General features: G+C 39.6%; 1 protein-coding gene and 1 long non-coding RNA gene across 2 annotated transcripts in view; one reads left to right on the forward strand and one right to left on the reverse strand.

Annotated features, from left to right (window-relative positions):
- LOC102679416 (peptidyl-prolyl cis-trans isomerase E-like) overlaps nucleotides 1-6101 on the forward strand; it is a 100104-nt gene that overhangs the window by 48245 nt on the left and 45758 nt on the right. The window lies entirely within an intron of this gene.
- Nucleotides 5638-6101, reverse strand: part of LOC102678848 — a 28822-nt gene continuing 28358 nt past the window's right edge. Inside the window, exon 4 of the long non-coding RNA XR_004150542.1 lies at nucleotides 5638-5807. This is a non-coding gene — a long non-coding RNA (uncharacterized LOC102678848). The remainder of the gene's footprint in view (nucleotides 5808-6101) is intronic.

Here is a 6101-nt window from a genome sequence, read left to right on the forward strand (position 1 = left end):
TTCATGAGGCTCGAACCACGGTATCCAAGCATCGTGGTTATAACTGATGGAAGACACGGGGTTGTAAGGCCACGGATGGCCGTGTACCAAAGTTGTATCAACTGAACGGCCTCAGTCCTCACCGCGTAACGATGATAATATGCTACGTGCCTCGTGTCTGAAACGACGACTACCCGAACTGAATACACCGCGCTCTCCTGTAATCATATACTCCTCTCCCTCCTCCACCACTCTTGCCTCTCCTCGTCTGGCCACACAGCCACCCAGTAGATACTCTCGACACCCACTTCGTACGAATCTTCACCGTGCCCCACGACCTCTTACGAGGCCACCACCTCTCTCTCTCTCTCTCTTTTTCCATTCTGCAACCGGACCAAGATGACCAAGAGAGGTGTGCGCGCATGTACTCGAAGGGCGAACGAAGAAACTCGTTCGGTGATCCGTTCGTTCGTTAGCGGTCGAGAGGGAACGGTATATTACCACGGTGGAGTTCGGCCGATCGATCGACGCCGATTAGACCGAGAAATTGCTCTCGTCGTTATGCGATTCTTCTCACTCTCCGATTCGTCCACGATGCACGTTCGTCCGTTCTCTCGCCTCTGTATCGATGCAATTACACGCGCGTGATTTTTAATGAATTGAATCCCTTGGTAACGTAACGACCAAGGTTTCGAATCCAACCTACGATCGATCGTCGTATCGATCTTGAGAGGCGTGTATGCATATGTATATATGTGTGTGTGTGTGTGTGTACTCGTGGTCAGAAATTAATGTAGAATTCAATGAATTTCTTTTGTATCGGATATGGATTTAGCGATTTAGCCGCGCTCGTTTAATACGGGAGGGGGATAGAGTTACGCTTAAACTATGCGCAGACTAAGCGCGGGTTAGATTAGATTGGATCCGAATTAGGACTAGGTTACTCCTTGAGCGAGATTGCACGTGTCTTAGACGTGGGGGGGCTTTTGACTTACAAATTAGATTAGACTCGATTTAAATCAAGCGTGAGATAGTGTCTCGTTTTATCTTTATTCTCTTTCCTTCTTCTTCTTCTTCCTTTTTTTAAATTGTTACCGATTTTTAAATAAGAATTGTAACAATTTTGATTATTGTGAAACCAAGATATTCTCGATACGTTCTATACGAACCATTCCACGGTGATGGAAAATTTAATAATTTTAAAGTTACTTCGATAATTTATCGTTCGAAAGACAAAATGATAGCAAATAACTATAAGATATTGTACGAAAAGCGGATCAATTGCAACGAATAATTATTCAAACTAACTTAATTTCTGAACTCGAGTTACTTTTCCAACTTTGGATTAACTCTGCCATTACACCGATATAATCATCGCGTACATTTTTATCCCATTTAAAATCCATCTTCTTTCTTTCCTTCTGTAAATTTGCTCGAACGGAAACGAGAGCGATAAACGTGATAAACTGGATTTGTCGAATGCACGCCCTCGTTCGAACATTCGAAAACCCTTAAAGTATCGGCCTCCTTTGATCGCATAAAATTTTCCTCGACCTCCTCCCGAGAAAAATCGTCCCGGCCACCACATGAAGCGAGCCGTCGTCGTGCGGAGAGCCACAGCTCACAGGGAATAACAGCGTTTAGTGATTCGTATTCCAAGGCCATCTCTAAGGATTTTTAGGACGGCTCTCGGAGGTGGCTCGTTCTCGGTCACACGTCGGTAAGGGAATCGGTACGTGACATTAAGCAGTAATGCCACACGTGGCAGGACGACCGTCCACAGACGGCACGGAAACTTGAAATAGTATTACGGTGGTTGGCCCCCCATCCACGTCACGCCATTACCGCTTTTCCTCCTCCTCTTCTCTTATCCTGTCCACCTTCAAACGGCGGCCTCATCCCGAATGTACAGTGTAATATGTCACGGGCCGCGTGACAAAGAGCCAAGGGGAGGGGAAGGGTTGCAGAACAGAGAGGGAATATAAAAAAAAAAACGAATGAATTTTTCCTTCCCGTGAATTTTAATTGTTCGATTTGGACAACGAGAGAACGAGCGAAGGTGTGTATATATATATGTACGAGATGATGGAAGAAACGATGGAAGAAGGAAAAATAAATGAAATAATAGAAGGAAAAAAAAAAACGTATGGCGACAAACTGTCGATACCGGGCGCGATATCCCCCGCAATATTTTTTACCTCCCTCTTTTTTTTCCTCTCCCTCCCCTCCTTTTTTTTTCGTTCGTTTTCATTTCACAGTTTAATTTATAGAGTGGATAACTCGAGCCTCTCGGACATACAGTGACAAGTCCGAAACGTTGCAGAGGAGAGAGAGAAGAGAGAGAGAGAGAAAGAGATAAGAGAGAGAGAAACAGAGTGGAAGTTGTTTACTATGAAAAGGGGTTGACCAACCTGTGTTTACTTTCGACTACCAAGGGAGGGAGAAGGGAGGGGGTGGAGGAGGAGGAGGAAAAAGAGTGAAAAATGGTTTTTCCAATATCGTTGAATGATCGCGTGTACAGGGAGCATCGCGTGAAATTTATCTCGTCCGCGGTGCGTCCGCAGCCTCGATAAATAGATCTCTCGATATTTCGCTCGATTTTATACGTAAATAGACCAAAAATCACGAACGCTCGACATTCTCCCTTTGGCCGAGGAAACACACACACACACACACCACGCACACACAGATATATATATATATATACACACACGTGGGCGGAAAATAGACGCGTAGCAGCTCGCGACCTAAATAGAGGTGTACACACTCCACCGGCCTCGTGTACCTTGCCTAATTCCCTAGCGACAGACAAATATGTACTTCTAATTACCATCGATATTAATTACGTGTTTGCGAACGTGAATCATTTTATTAGCGTTTCGGGAACTCAAGTTGAATTTTCGAAAACAAGGGTTTACCCCGATATCGTGGGCGAGAGGTAAAAGAAAGGGGATTTCAAACGATCGCCTCTTTTAAACGCAACTTAGATAAATATATCTAAGTATATAAATGTTCGACGTTTGCGAATAAATATTAGATCGTGCGTTTAATCGAAGTATCGCGATTCTTAATTCGTCGTTTCGAACCGAATTTCGAAAGGGGAGAACATCGAAAAATTTATAGTAAACTTAAATGGATGTATGAATTGTTTTGTGAAAATTTATTAGCTAATAAATATGCCAACCAATATGGTTTTTTTTTTCCTTTTTCCTCCGAAAACGAAAAATGGAGAGGAAGGAGGGAAAGTAAAAAAGAAAAAAAAAATGAAAATCCGCGGTCGGCTGACGTTTTTGCAATTTGTCAGGAATTTCATTCCAATTTTCGTTCTCAAAGAGACACACGGAGAAAAGATTAAAGTTTTTATAGAAAGAGGGAGAGAGAGAGAGGGAGAGAGAGAGATTGTGAATACATATATGGATCGTGAATATTGCGTGTGTATTGATAGGGGAGCAAAAAGGAAACGACCGAATGTTGCCATCCTTTGTGAAGACAAATTCAAAAGATGCGGTTTCGAGGTTTCGCACACTTCATAAACCACATGAGCAACGTGAAATCTACCTTTTCACGTATTGAATTGTAATAATCTTCTTTTCGAATGGATAATACGTGAATCGCGATAAATTTACGTAAAGAATCTTATTTTGAAAATTATCATTTAATGTGCGGAAGAAGAGAAGAAATCGATTGAAATTGCCTCGAAATTCTGTCGATATTTTAAATTTCAATCAATTATTATTAACATTAGAATTAGAATTATTAGCTTATATAATGCGTATCTAAATATTAGATTATTGCACGTGATCGATTTCACAAATATGGAAAATTATTCGGAATTTATTAATTAAATGTATCGTTAAATAATATTTGTCGCGCATCAGATTCGTGTTTGGACCTCGATTAAATATACAAATGATAGAAGAATTCGGTCATTTCATTTGCGATTAATAATTATACACGATATTTATAAAAATAATTTTCAATTAATTAAACGAGAAAACAAACTTTCTTCGATCTTCCAAACATTTATATCTTAAATATTATCCCTCTCCCGTCCATCGATATTCGAACGTTCTCCGCGCAATTATATCCATTGAATTGAATTCGTTCAACAGGCAGCAAACACACGAGAAATGTGTTTAAACGACGACAACAGGTTCCTTCTGGAACGATTCGAGATCACCGGTTAAGACCGATTCCATTGTGTTTTTTCGTGGTTTTGACCAAAGGTTTATTGCATGTGCCAACTTTGACAGAGGTCTTTATCCAACGAGCACGCGGGGCATTTATCGCGTTCGCCCTCCGACAGCGAACAGTCTCTCCTTTTTAACAATGTCCCGGCCGACTTACGGCCCGGCCAGCTTTAACTTACAATCAGTATTCGCTTTGAAGTAGCCCGCATACTTATCGCTTTGATTGACGTCCCCCTTTTCGTGGTGCTACTAAGCGAGAAGCATATTTACATGAAAATAAATGCACCTTGCCTGGCCAGGCCGCGTTACGAGGTAAAGAGGGAAGGGAAGGGAATCGAATCCGTCTCGAAAATTAAAGACAAACAACGAAAACGAAATATCGTTCCTTAGATCGACCATCTGGCGAGAATTATTTCTCTTAAGATGCGATCATTTTTTTTTAATATTATTATTATTAAATTGTCGTCATCTCTTTCGCCAGAAAGACCGATGAAAATACGAAGAATTTTTAAAAAAATTTATTTGAAAAAGGTAAGGTTCACGTTTCACGAATTTTTTTGTATTATCATTGTATATCACAATGTTATATTATAATAATGAATAATGTTTTCATCTCATCCGTATATTATTATACGAATCTTGTATTACGTTATATTATATTATTCTGGCACGCGTACATCGAATAAAATAATATTAAGCTGTTCCAAAATGTTGTTCGTTTATTTTCGAGATGCAGAGTGTGATTTATTTTTCACTGTTATTAAGATATACAGTTTGAACTCGACGATATCTCGAAGATATAATACGAACGTTTGAAATAGACCATCGCAATGACTAATCATCTTTTCATCAAGATCGATTTTCGATTCGAGCCTCGAATGAATAATAACGCCTCGTCTTTCATTCCACCCAATTCTCTATTGGCCCAACAAATTATAGATCGAAAGAAATGGATTTTCGAATTCTTTATTCTATCCACGATAACCGATTCGAGTGCATCTGTTGATTTGAATTGTTAATTCGAATTTAATTTAATCCACATCGGGTTTTAGATCACCGATGAACTACATTGTGGTTATATAGGTGACTACACGACTCTGAACGAAGACGTTCCAGAACCCGTTATGCGGTCAGCACTTTTATCTGGCGTGCAGAATCACGCGACGAATCGATTAAACGCGTTTACAAAGTGAAATCTACATTTCGAAAAAAAAGACGTCGACAGCTTTAAAAAGGAATTACAAAACGCGTTATCCGCCGTGTTACATATAAAAGAAATAATTTAGAAATAATAAATATAGATAAAGTAAGATACGAATTCTTGTCAATGATAATTTTGAATCACCGTAGGCTTAAAATATTTTGTTTCGAATATAAAAAAAAAGAATTTTAATTTATTACATTAATAAAAAAATATAAAGATTTTTTAATCTCTTATACTCATAAAAACTAAAAAAAAAAATACAAAAGTAAAAACCTGCATAACGAAGAAAAATAAACAAAAAGAATTTTTAGGAAGAAACGATAAAAATGAATTCATTACCCTCCTGTTACCTAACAACTCCAACAAATCGTCCACGCAATCGTTCCATCTCCCGCCAAGAAAAAGAAACTCGTCCAATCTAAAAACCGTGGAACCTGGAAAAGAAGAGATGTTACCGGTTGAATAAACGTGTTGTCCTATCGCGAAATGAAGAACAAACATCACGGTTATTATGATAGCCGTGGAGGTTCGATCCGAGTAAATAACCGGCAAACAAACTTATCGTGAAATCGTGATTCGCGAACGCGTTTTGCACATAATAGCGAGTCATACGGTACGACACTGAAAATAACGCGGAAAACCGCACCGTAGCACCGTAGCACCGTAGCGGCCGGCTGTATTGTCCTACAAATATAGCCGTGGCCGAGCGTATGGTGCAACTTATATAT

This window comes from Apis dorsata, unplaced genomic scaffold (genome assembly GCF_000469605.1).
Source record: "Apis dorsata unplaced genomic scaffold, Apis dorsata 1.3 scaffold_248, whole genome shotgun sequence".
In the NCBI taxonomy this organism is placed as follows: domain Eukaryota; kingdom Metazoa; phylum Arthropoda; class Insecta; order Hymenoptera; family Apidae; genus Apis; species Apis dorsata.